Raw genomic sequence first — 14,179 nt, forward strand, 5'->3', positions numbered from 1 at the left:
TTTTTCTAATTACTGTTGGTCCCCACTAAATAGGTGTGGTTATTTCTGTCATATTTGTTCCTCGAGTTTCCATGAAACTTCTTCCACTGTGTGATTCCTCCATAGGATTTTTACTAATGGAATTTTTTTACTGCCTAATTCATATTCTTTCCTATCTAAGATCTACACTGGTATCTCCTCTGAAAACTAAGGCGTAGTCCCAAGAGGGGGGTGAATTGGATTTAAAAATTTCTTTTACTTCTTTTTAATGTATTCTTGACTTCTTGTTGATTTACCAAATACAAAATCAATACTTAAAATAATATCCAATCCACAATCATATAGGAATAAAGTATTTAAACAATCAATCAACCAAACCAATCAATCACAATATCCAATCAAGATGGTTATTTTGTTTGCAGCCCTGTATATATGAATTTGTAATGCCTGTAGAGAATGTAATTTGTTTATTAATTTAACATTCAACAAAACATTCACACTCTTCCCAAAATTCAGAATTCAAATAAACTCTTAGTAAATTTATCTTTGGGATGTTAACCAAGTAACGTACTCCCTTATGGTTTCCGCAAAGTAAGGTTTAACCAATGTACTCCATTTCGGTTTCTGCAGCCCAAATCAAAATAAGACTTTAAGTTTACTTGATTTCCAAATATACATAGTATATATGATTAAGAAATTAAATCATCCATGCAATTTATATGTACCGAAAATAAAAAGTAAGGGAAAGAGAGAGTGAGACCGAGATTTTTACGAGGTTTGGCTTATACCCAGCCTACGTCCTCACCTTTGGCAAACCACCAAAGGATTCCTAAAATCAGTTCCTTTTCTAAGCAGAACAACACCATTTACACACTCCTTCAGTAGGCTAGAGTCCGCCTCTCCAAACGATGTACCCTCGTTCAGTCACTCCTTCAATTAGGCTAGAGCCCGCCTCTCTAAGCAATACCCCATGCTTATCTAATGATCCAAACAATCCTTGGAATGTCAAAGAACTACAAGAAACACAAGATACAATCTGCGTACAAGTATACTCTCACAAAGAGCAAGTTAGTACAATTTCAGCACTACATACTTCAATGTAAAAATATCAATATGAAATAGAATTGAAGCTCAAGTATAGAATTCACCAATATCCTTCTTATATGAGGATTAGCAATAGGAATTCAGAGGAGGAAGGATCAGCACTTTAGAATATCTCAGCAAAGGAGTTTTTCAATGAGTGAGCAAGAGAGCTTTGTAAGAACAAAAGTGCTTTCAACTTATCAATAAGATTTTTCAATTCTTAGTTTATTTTGATTTGCAAAACCATGTATTTATCGGCTTTCAAAAGGGTTTTCATGTTGCCCAAGTTTACTTCGAGTATTTCCTAAGTTTTTAGAAAATTTGGGGCACAAGCAACTGATATTTAAAAATTAAAACTTTTAAAAAATTTGCTCGTTAACAGTGTTCATACGACTGAACCTTTGAGGCCAGTCTTTTGAAGTTCCTTAGCCTTTGAAAAAATTGAACTGGATACAGGGTCAGATGACCGAGGTTGAGGGTCAAACGACTGAAGTGTCAGGTTCAGATGACCGAAGTCTGAGTTCAGTCTTCTGAGGTGTTTCTGCCAGTTTCTGCCTTTTACCAATAATTCTTCAGACGACTGAACTTATTCTTTAGACGTATGAAGTAATTCTTCAAATGACCAAACTTAAAGTTTAGTCTTCTGAAGTTGACACTTCAGGCTTCTGAGTAGAAACTTCAGTCTTCTGAGGTACTTGTTTTCTGATTTTTCAATTCCAATTCAAAATATGTTTTTTTGCTCTTTTTCTTTATTCCTTTACAAAACATTTTCCAAGGTTTTTAAATAGGTCACTAAGTCCATATAATTCCCCTAAATAGCTTCAAAATATTTCAAACGATATTTAAACATTAAAGTACTTACATAAAGACTTCTAAGACTTTTCACATTCTAGGTACTTGAGTCTTTATGCTTTGTCTTTCTTTGAGCTTTCTCACTTTGCTTTTCTTTGGCTCTTTTGACTTCTAACTTTTCTTTGGCTTTCAACAAATCATTCATGTCCTCATTTTCTTCAAGCTTTAAAATATCATCTTTAAATCCATGTTTTGACTCTTTTAAGCTTCGTTTGATCCATGTGAGCACTTCGACCTTGCTTTCTCATATATGAGCCCTGAAATAACATTACTCACACAAATATGTTAAGTTCCACTTGTTTGTTAGCATCAAAACAAGATTTTAAGCCTTGTAAGGCCAACATCCTCATAAGATAGTGATTCTCTAAATTCTATCTCTGCATAATTGACCACGTGGGAGGGATTCAGGATGTATTTCTTTAGCATGAAAACATGAAATACGTCATGTATCCTGGATAGAATTGGTGGTAAAGCTAGCCGATAGGCAACTGACCCCACCCTCTCATGTATCTCGAAAGGGCCAATAAACCTAGGGCTCAACTTACCCTTCCTCCCAAACCTCATAATTCCTTTCAATGGTGCTATTTTCAAAAATACATGGTCTCCCACTTCGAATTCCAACTTTTGGCAGTGAGTATCTACGTAGCTTTTCTACTGACTCTAAGTTGTACTGATTCTTTCTTTGATAAGTTAGACTTTATCATATGCTTGTTGCACTATTTCTGGTACCAAAACTCACCTCTCACCTATATCATCCCAATATAGAGGAGAACGACATCTTATACCATAAAACGCCTCGTAAGGTGCCATACTGATGTTGGTCTAATAGCTGTTATTATATGCAAACTCTACCAATGGTAGATATAGGGTCCAACTACCCCCGAAATCCAGAACACGTGCCCGTAGAATATCCTCTAATATTTGAATCGTCTTCTTAGACTGCCCATCCGTCTGAGGATGAAACGCTATGCTAAATGATAACTAAGACCCCATAGCTTCCGACAAGCTCTTCCAAAATCATGATGTGAAACGTGGGTCTCGATCTGATACTATAGACACTAGCACACCTTGTAATCATACTATCTCTTGAATATATATTTCTACCAGTCTGTCCATGAAATAATTGACTTTTATAGGACTAAAGTGAGTGGTCATTGTCAGTCGATCTATGACCACCCAAATAACATTGTGTCCGTGCCGCACCGGCGGTAAACTCATCACAAAATCCATAGAAATGCTATCCCACTTCCATTTAAGGATGTAAAGAGGCTACAACTGTCCTGCCGGCCTCTGGTGTTCAGTCTTAACCTACTGGCACGTCAAGCACTGCTGCACAAACTCGACAATCTCCCTCTTTATGTCGCTCCACTAGAAAGACTTTCATAGATCCCTGTACATTTTAGTACTACTTGGATGAACTGTGTATAAGGATCTGTGAGCCTCCTCAAGAATCATCCTTCTGATATCCACATCTATAGGCACACACAGTCTGGTATGGAACCTCAGAGCTCCGTCATCAAAAATATTGAACTCCTCACCCTGTCCATCCCGCACTTTAGCTATTAGCTATGCTACTTTTGCATCATATTTTTTAGCAACTTTAATCCTATCCTGTAGGGAAGGCTGCACCACCAGGTTGGCAACAAATACCTAATGATCACTCTCTACTAACTCCACACCAAGCCTCTCCAAGTCCATCAGGATCGGGCTCTTAATTTCTGCTGCTGACAATGCTACTATCATGGACTTTCAGCTCAGTGCATCAACCACCACATTTGCTTTACCTGGATGGTAACTGATGGTGTAGTCATAATCCTTAATGAGCTCTAACCATCTTCTCTGCCGCATATTCAACTCCTTCTGCGTAAAGAAGTACTTTAAACTTTTATGGTCTAAAAATATTTCATGTCTCTCTTTGTATAGATAATGCCTCTAAATTTTCGGTACATGAACCACTACAACTAGTTCTAGATCATGAGGGGGATAATTCTTTTCATATTCTTTCAATTGTCTAGAGGCATATGCTACTATTCTGCCCTGCTGCATTAATACACATTTGAGCCCCCTCAAAGATACGTCACAATAGATCACATAACCATCACCTCCTGATGGAATGGTCAATACTGGTGCTATAACGAGCCTCTGCTCCAAATCCTGGAAGCTCTGCTCACAACTGTTGTTAGCTTTGGTGCAACCCCAAGAGGGGATGAATTGGGTATTTAAAAATTATTGCCTAGATCAATCGATTTAACAATAGTATTGTACAACCTAGGGTCAGTCTATGCGTTTAATAAATCAACATGCACGTGTAGTAAAAGTAAAGTGCGAAAAAGTAAACAATACATGCAATATGTTATCGAGGTGAGGTTCGGCCAAATTGCCTGCATCCCCTCCTTGGCTAACAAGTACAAGGATTACCACTATAGGCTCTCTTAACGGGTGGAGCGGCACCTAAACAACTAGGTTAAATAGCACAGGGCTAACCTCAACCTTTACAACCAGGTCAATTAACACAGGGCTGACCTTAACCTTCACAATCCTTCCAGGCTGGATTACCACCCCCCTTAGGCCACGCCTGAAAATACAATAGTAATTTTTCAATCAAATGGTACAATGATTAAGATTTCATGTAAAGTAGATATGTACCCAATACGCACAGTATAATCAATACACTACCAAAAGATAGGATTTGATAAGGTCAATGTAGTTTAAGTGTCTTCTCTCAAAGATCTATGCAAATATTGCAAACAGTGCGTGAGAGTGTAAATGATATGATCTTTGTGTCAAATAATTATTTCAATCATAATGCACAAACAAAGATCACAAGCACACTTCAAATATCTCAACAAATATTTTTGTACAAATAAACCACAAGAGATATTCAAGATTTGATTTATAAAACAAATTGATCTTTGTGTTTAATAAGATAAAATCAATCAAGGGATATTTTAACAAAGATCTTTTTGCATATGCACAAATATCTCGGCAAAATATTTCTCAAAGTAAATCACATGAGATATTTGAAATCGGTTTGTAAAAAATTATTTGATCTTTGTGTTAAGATGATATTATCAATCAAGAGGTACATGAACAAAGATCTTCACAAGAAAAATATCCCAAAAGTATTTTTCTCAAAAATAAGCACACGAAATATTTGAAAGAGGTTCGTAAAAATTTATTTCACAAAAAAAAAAAAAAAATACGAACTCTTGAATATTGCAATGATAATGCAAAACTCACAAACTCTATAAAGTTTTCCTACGAAAGACTTATTAATGAAGTCTCCTAGAAAAACTTCAAGCTTACTCTTGGATAAAAATATATATCAATCAACTAGAACTAATGAGAGTGTAAGCTTAACTAGATACTCACAATAGCACTCTTACTTAGCAAAGTTGCAATGAGGATTAGTAAGAATGAAGAAATGAAGCTTGGATGTGTGAAAAAAGAGCTTTTGAAAATCAGAGAGAATTTGCTAATTGTTTTGTTAATCTCCTCCTAATTTTTACAAATGAAGGGGTATATATAAAGTTCCCCAAAAATATATCGTTTAGGACATATAGGGGATTATTAATATTGTTTAAACATATTTTAAAATATTTAACCCCATTTCAAAAATTTAACCGCAGTAAAAATACTGAGGCAACTCGAGAGCACTAGTCGACCGAAGGAAGTTCGGTTGACCGAGTTGTGCATAGTTCGATCGACCGGACATGGAGGTTCCAGGGCAATTTTCCATTTTTAGTGCAATTCGATTGATTGGGAACCTTTTGAACTATCTAGTTCGGTCAACCAGACCATTGAGTTCCATACATGGGAACTTGGTCGACTAGGGCGTCGCTATGCATTTTGGGCACAATCGACTAGATGGTCAAATGTTGACTCCTAAGGAGTTTGGTTGATCGGGTGAAAATGAACTAGACAAGTTTGGCCGACCGGGCAGTGGTCAAACTATTGACCAGATCCCGGTTCGGTCGACTGGGAGGTTTTGTACATGAACAGTACGGTCAACCGAACATGCAACTTAAGTGCATTTCGGTTCTGTTTAATTATACAATCACCCTATTCATTTAACCATACATATATGTGCATGTGAGAGTGTCCTAGGGTCATTCTAGGCCTTTTTTAGGACACCAAAAAATCCAGTGTCGATCGACCTCCCTAAGGACCAACTACGGTCTTGAGCTTATCCTTCCTACCATGCAGGTGATGCGTATGATTATTACAGTCCAAGCCCTATTTACTATTACATACCCATAATGAATAAATAATTTAAATACAACATCAATAGGATCTTCAGTGCCTTCAACTTCTACTTCTTGTGCCATCATTTTGACTTGCCAATAGTATACCTGCACATAACCTCAAACACCCATCAAATACAGCAAGTATTTGTCATTATCAAAACCGGGCACGACCTATAAGGTCAACAACTGTCATCCCATTCAAACCTGGAATTCTTCCTGATTAGTCGTGTCAAAGGCCCTGATAAAGCTGAGAATCCTTCTACAAACCGATGATAATATCTTGCCAATCCCAAGAAACTCATGATTTCCTGAATGTTCCTCGGACTAGCCCAATTCACCACTACCTCTATCTTGCTAGGATCTATTGAGATTCTATCTCCTGACATAACATACCCCAGAAATGCAACTTTCTCTAACTAGAATTCACATTTTCTAAACTTGGCATACAATTTCTTTTCCCTGAGCATTTGAAGTACCAACCTTAAGTGTGTCACATGCTCCTTCAAACTCCTCGAGTAGACTAGTATATCATCAATGAAAATAACAATGAACAGGTATAAATACTAGTGAAATATCCTATTCATCAAATCCATTAATACAGAAGGAGCATTTATCAGACCAAATGGCATAACTAGAAATTTATAATACCCATATTTGGTCCTGAAAGTTGTCTTCGAAACGTCTTCTGCTCTAACTTTCTTCTGGTGATAACCTAACCTAAGGTCGAACTTAAAATAAACCCGTGTACCCTGAAGCTGATCAAATAAGTCATCTATATGGGGTAGAGGATACTTGTTCTTAATTTTTACTTTGTTTATTTCTCTGTAATATATACACATCCTCATAGTCTCGTCTTTCTTTTTCACAAATAAAACTTGAGCTCCCTAGGGTGATACACTAGGTCTGATAAAGAGCTTTAGAGATCAGTGCTGTCCCTGGAGCTCCCAATTCTGCTGGAGCCATTCAATAAGGCGCTTCAGAGATTAGTGCCGTCCCTAGAAGTACGTCGATAGTAAAATCTATCTCGTGGTCGGGAGGGAACCCGAGTAATTCCCCTAGAAAAATGTCTGGAAACTCCTTTACCACTGGTGTACTAACAAGCTTCAATTCATTTTCTGTCACCTCCTTTACATAGGCCATAAACCCACATCCATTTAGGAATAGTCTTCTCGCCTGAATGGCTGACACTAACTGAGGCGGGGAATGCACCTGTGATCCCACAAATATGAATTCTTGCTTTCCCTGTGATCTAAATATCACCTCTTTCATATGACAGTCAATACTAACATGGTTAGTAGCCAGCTAGTCCATACCCAGTATTACATCGAATCCATGCATATCTAGCACAATTAGGTCAGCTCGTAATACTTTCCTCTGAATTTCTACTAGGTAGCCCCTGAGCACCCTACGACACCTCACCACTGACCTTGTCGGTGTTTCTACTGATAATTCAACATCTAATAACTGTGTCTTAACACCAGACAATTTAATGTATTCTGTAGACACAAAGGAGTGTGTAGCACCTGTATCAAATAAAACAATAGTTTGATATGATAAAGCAGTAAGGGTACCTGTCACAACATCACCTTCGGCCTCCACGTCTCCCGGTGTCAAAGCATAAACCCTCGTCGGGGCTACATTCCTCTGCTAACCACCATTAGGCACCTAATAACCTTCTTGGTGCGGCCTACGAGTAGGTTCGGTACCAGGTGGTGTAGGGCAATCTCGTACTAACTCAATACTCCGTAACAATAGCAGACACCTCTCCCTGCTCAACACTCTCCTAAGTGTCTCTTTCCATACGTCTGACAAACTGGGTAGATCTGCATACCCTGAATCTTATGACCTCTCGTCTTCTGTCTCTATCCCCTACCATAATTACCTCTCCTTCACTGGCTCCGACTAGAGCCTACCTGTAAGCCTGAAGGCGTGAACCTCTTCTTCTATCCCTGCTCCTCGATCCCCATCCGCTCACTGGCCTATGCCATAGCTGCTCTGTCTACGAACTCAACAAAGTCCTGCACTTTCAACACTGCTACCTGCTTATAAATTTCTCGCCTTAGACCTCTTTCAAACTATTTCGCCTTCTTTGTCTCATCGAGAACGATATACGGGGCGAAACAGGATAACTCTATAAACCTCGCCTTGTACTGCTAGACTATTTACTATCCCTACTTTAGATTCAGGAATTCCTCCACTTTAGCCTCTCTGGTAGTGGCTGGGAAATATCTGTCGAAAAACAACTCTCTAAACCGGAACCAAGTCGTAGCTATAGCCACCGCCCTCTATTCCTCCAATAATTTTACCATTGTCCACCATCTTTCAGCCTCTCCTATCAGTTTATAGGTGGCAAATAAGACCTTCTTCTCTTCAGTGGACTACAGTACCGCCAATACTTTCTCTATATCCTGCATCCAGTTTTTGGCAACCGCGGGATCAACTCTTCCTGAAAATGCCGAAGGATTCATCTTAGTGAATTTTTCTATTGTGCACCCATGGCCTATAGACAGGCCTCCCTGCTCTCTGGAGCTCTGTGTGATCTCAGTCATGACCTACTGAACCACACTGCGTAATATTGCATTTGAATCAGCACCGCCTACACCCAAGGGCCTTGCACCCTCACTACCACTCGCATGAGCATTGCCACCTCCAGGGTCCATCCTAAAAATACAATAAACATGAATTAGGGACCCTACCCTTTTAATTTACGTATTTAACCAAAATCTCATATTATCCCTTCTATCTTAACATCCTTATCTTAATTCAACATTCAGTCCCACACTTTAAAAACACAACCCAACAATAGTTTACTATGGCTTTCTTGAAATCGACACCCCAAGAAAGACACAAAACCCACCATGGAAGTCCTACCTCCATACTGCAAAACAAAACCTCAAATCCTTTTCCTATATTCTGGTAATGTTTCCACTGCACTCTAGAGTCTACAGAACCTAGCAACCTAGGCTTTGATACCAAATTGTAATGACCTACCTATTTTACCATATTATTTTTTTCCCATGTAATAACAATATTAATAATTCTAACATCCTGTTAAACTATCATAATCATAATCAACCTGGACCCATGAGTACCAGGGATATACTTGTCATACAACTCTGATACCTAAGTAGCGGAAAACATGGAATTACATATATGCCATACAAAACTAGAAACGATACCAGAGTTCTATTGAATCCATTATATATATATATATATATATAGTCATCCACAAGACCCAAAAAGTATCCTAGGGTCATAATCACAAAAACCCATCTGACCCTATCTCACCTATTTACCCTTCTGACAGGGTAGTTTGGTCAACTCCTACCGCTACGAAGCTTTATCCACCCTTCTACCTATATTTCTTGAATTGTTTGTATGGTTGGGGTGAGACATCTCTCAGTAAGGGAAATAAACTAATATCAGTGTGTGACAACATGAGTATTTTTGTGTTATACATATAAACAGTACATAGTTCATATCTGATAAAAACAGTTCGTATCATATATAAATAAAACATGATTTGTCATAACATAGGTTAACATACTAAATTTCTATATAGGAAAATCATCTCATAGAACTATACCATATTGAAATATTACCCAAGATAGATAGCTAGTTGTTGTCATGTCTTACCCCCCACATGACAAGGTTGTACGGTCCATAGGCAGGACCTAGCAATGGCTGGTCGGCTAAGCTAAGTCAAACATAGGTGTGTAAGTACGATGGGTATGTTCCCCCTGTGCCAAACTACAAGGGGAACTACGACACTCCCATAAAGCCACATTGACTGCCATCTCCCACACTCTACATAAAAGGTTTGGTAGTACTAACATAAACATAATTGTGAACATATAGCTATGGTACCGTGCTTCATAAAACTAAACTATGTCATCCGAGGTTTTGATAACATATAATACATTTCATAATATCAAACATAGTTGTTTCGTATTTTAGAGTAATATTTGACATAATCATATTTTCATAAATTCTGACATAACATACATAATCATGGCTTCTATGCCAGCATAAATCATAATGTAAAATCATAGCATTTACGCCGGCATAATTCATAACGTAAAAATCACGGCATTTACACCAGCATAATTTATAACGTAAAAATCATGGCATTTACGCCGGCATAATTCATAACGTAAAAATTACAACATTTATGCCGGCATAAAACATAACATAACTTACTGAACATAACCTTTCTGTATTGTTAACATAATGTTTTAAAACCGTAATTCTTGTACTATTTTTAGGGTTTTCCTGAAATTGTCATAACATGCTTATTCTGGAAAACATAATAATATTTAATATAACATAATTTTCATGGAAATATTATACTCATGCCACACAAATGTAAGTACCCTACTAAACTCATAATTTGTTCTGAAATTATACTTTCTTAAAAAATGTGTTAAAACCACTTCCCTGTTCAACAGCAGTATTCCCAAACATAATTCTATAACATACGTTTTTTTCTAAAAATAAATGTTGTATGACAATAAATAATTTCATGAAAAATGCTAACTTAATTTATCTCCTTACCTGGCTTACTAAGAGCTCACAATTAAACTCAAATCTACACCCGTGGTGTTCCCAACTCAACGCCCTAAAATTTACATTTTCCCCAAAAAAACTTCAGTATCATTACATCTACTACACTTTCCTCCATCTAGAAATGCCAAATACTTTATAAAACTCAAAATAACCAACTTACCCAAATTTTGGGATGGTGCCCAAGTTGGCCTAACCAACAACCTACTCCACCAGACTTGTAGAGAATATTCCCAAGAGTAACGTGGTAGCTTCCGATCGTCGAACCGGCGAAGGACGAAGCCGAAAATTTAGAGAGAAGGAGGGAGAGATGAAACTTACAGATAGGGAGAGGATTTTTTGCATGTAGGTTCTCGTTGAAAACCTGAATTTGGCATATTTATTAAGCCCAGATTCATCAACGAGACACGTCACCTCGTCGACGAATCCATGAAGGGGGTTCGTCGAGGAATACTTACCCCTCATTGACGAACTTCAGGCCCTAAAATCATCCCTCTTGGTAATGTCTTGTCGACGAGACATGTGTCCACGTTGATAAGCCCAAGAAGCCTATTCGTCGACGAGATCCTGCTGAAAATTCTTTTTGAAATTCCCTTTCTCCTTCGTTTAATTATTTAATTACTATAATTCTTCGAGTCTCTACAGTTTCACTCAAAAGGAAGGTGTTGATTACAAAGAGACATTCTCTCCTATGTCTAAAAAGGACTCTTTTAGAATCATAATGGCTTTGGGGGCTCATTTTTATTTAGAATTACACCAAATGGATGTAAAAACTGCTTTTTTGAATGGGAATTTAGACAAAGAGATGTATATGGATCTTCCTGAAGGTTTAATGATTGAGGGAAAGGAGCATATGTTTTGTAAATTAAAGAAATCAATATATGGACTTAAACAAGCTTCCAGACAATGGTATTTTAAGTTCCATGATACCATTACAACCTTTGGATTTTAGGAAAATACCGTTGATCAGTGTATATATCTAAAAGTTAGTGGGAGCAAGTTTATCTTTCTGATTCTATATGTTGATGATATTTTGTTTGCCAGTATAGATCTTGGTTTATTGAATGACACCAAGAGATTTCTTTCTATGAACTTTGAAATGAAAGATATGGATGAGGCAACTTATGTGTTAGGAATTGAAATATTCTGTGATAGATTACGTGGATTGTTAGGGTTATCTCTGAAGGGATATATCAATAAAGTTCTAGAAAGATTTCTTATGGCTAACTGTAAGGCAACCCCTACTCCTATCTGTAAAGGGTACAAGTTCAGTGTAAAGGATTGTCCACAAAATGAATTAGAAAAGAAAAAAATGGAAAATATTCCTTTTGCATCTATTGTTGGAAGTTTGATGTATGTGCAGACTTGTACGAGACCAGATATTAGTTTTGCAGTTGGGATGCTCAAGAGATACCAAAGTAATCCCAGAATGGAACATTGGAAAGCTACAAAGAAGGTTTTGAGATATTTGAAAGGAAAGAGACACTGCATGCTCATATATCAAAGATCAGATCAATTGGAGGTGATTGGTTACTCCGACTCAGATTTTGCTAGATGTGTTGATAGTCAAAAGTCAACTTATGGTTATTTGTTCCTATTAGCTAGAGGAGCAATATCATAGAAAAGTGACAAACAGACTATCATTACAGAATCTACTATAAAAGCTAAATTTTTCGCATGCTTTGAGACCACAATTCATACTTTGTGGTTGCGGAACTTTGTCTCGGGACTTGGAATTGTTGACAGTATAGCCATGCCGTTGAGAATTTATTGTGATAATTCCACTGTAGTCTTTTTCTCCAAAAATGACAAATATTCTAATGGCACTACGCATATGGAGCTCAAATATTTGGTCGTTAAGGAGGAAGTTCGGAAACAAACAGTGCTTATAAAACATATAAGGACTAAACTCATGATAGCAAATCCTTTAACTAAGGAGTTGACGCCGAAGACATTTAAGTAACATGCTGATCACGTGGGTCTTTGTTGTAATCACTGATGTATAATTGTGGATCTTTATGTTTTGTTTTATAACATGTATAATGATATCAATAATGGTGTTTCTGAACATAATTCTTGTTTACCATCAATTATGTAATTATGGAGATGGATTATTATTAACAGGAATGGTCTTTGACAAAAACATTATAGGGACAATATGGTTACTTCTTATTATGGATTGTAGTTAAATGATTTGCTAACATTTGTAGTACATGGAAGGGAAAATGTCGTTTTAATGATATTCATTGCCACGACTCGTGTTAATGAGTTGTTTAATTATGATATTATGGTAATCTCACTAAAAGTATGCAAAAGCTAAAAAATTGTGCAGATATTGTGGTTATATTGTTAATCCAAGTTAATAACATTCATATGGGCCAAGTGGTAGAATGTAGGATATATATCCCAAAGGATATGTGTAACGCCCTGAACCCCTCGCGGGCCCGGGGTGCTACTTTAGTGACGTTTTTGTACCCGATACCATCTCATAACATAAAACATGCAGTGGAATAAATACAACATTCTCCATAATCTATTACCAGAGTCTAACCATCAACATACATCAAGGTCTTTCCATTCTCATATTACATCTCAAACTAATAAGCCAACTAACTCGGTCCATACAAGAAAATGCAAGCCCAGCGGCTTACAACATAAACTACTCACATTTGAGTTCTTGCAGACACTTAAAAAGAGAAACTATACTAGTCTCCACCCCCTGGTTCTACTAAACTCGATCTCTGGGATTCCATGAAAAGATATGTTGTATAACGGGGTAAGACACCTCTCAGTAAGGAATATTAAGTTAATAACAGTGCGTGGTCAACATGCGTTTCAGTGTATACAAAATCATACATCTCTCTTTTAACTAAAAATAGAATGTATACTCATTACTCATTTCTTATAGTATAAATCAATATTAAAAACAATTACATCATTTACATAAATATACAGATATGCATGAAAGACTCTCCCTGGAACAAAACGCCATCTATAAACCCTCGTGGTCAGGGTTGTGTGGCTCGAAGGCTGGACTAAAACTTGGGGGATCAACCCAGACCAAGCCACTCGCTGCTAACTACGTCTATAGGCTTCCGCAAGCTCGCTTGCGGGTCTGATTGCCTTACCACTTATTGGTACGTACTTCTAGGGAAGGTAACACCACTACCTGGGTCAATCAGCCAAACCACCCAACACCACTCTCGAGTCTAGTGTGGGTGCACACGGTCAACTGGTGATCTCTCTAGCAATGGTACCGTGTTCATAACAACTGGGTCCTCAGAGTTCCTAGAGCATATCATGTAAATTAAGTAATTAAAATTGTACTTTAAGCTTATTTCACATAAATTCTGTCATTTTATGAACCTTGGCCTCGTGCTGCTTAAAACAAATTCGAGCCCCAACCCTCTATTACAACTAGATTCTCAGCCGCTGGGTAAAACTCTGACCCTTGG

The sequence above is a fragment of the Malania oleifera genome, chromosome 13 (genome assembly GCF_029873635.1).
Source record: "Malania oleifera isolate guangnan ecotype guangnan chromosome 13, ASM2987363v1, whole genome shotgun sequence".
NCBI lineage: Eukaryota > Viridiplantae > Streptophyta > Magnoliopsida > Santalales > Ximeniaceae > Malania > Malania oleifera.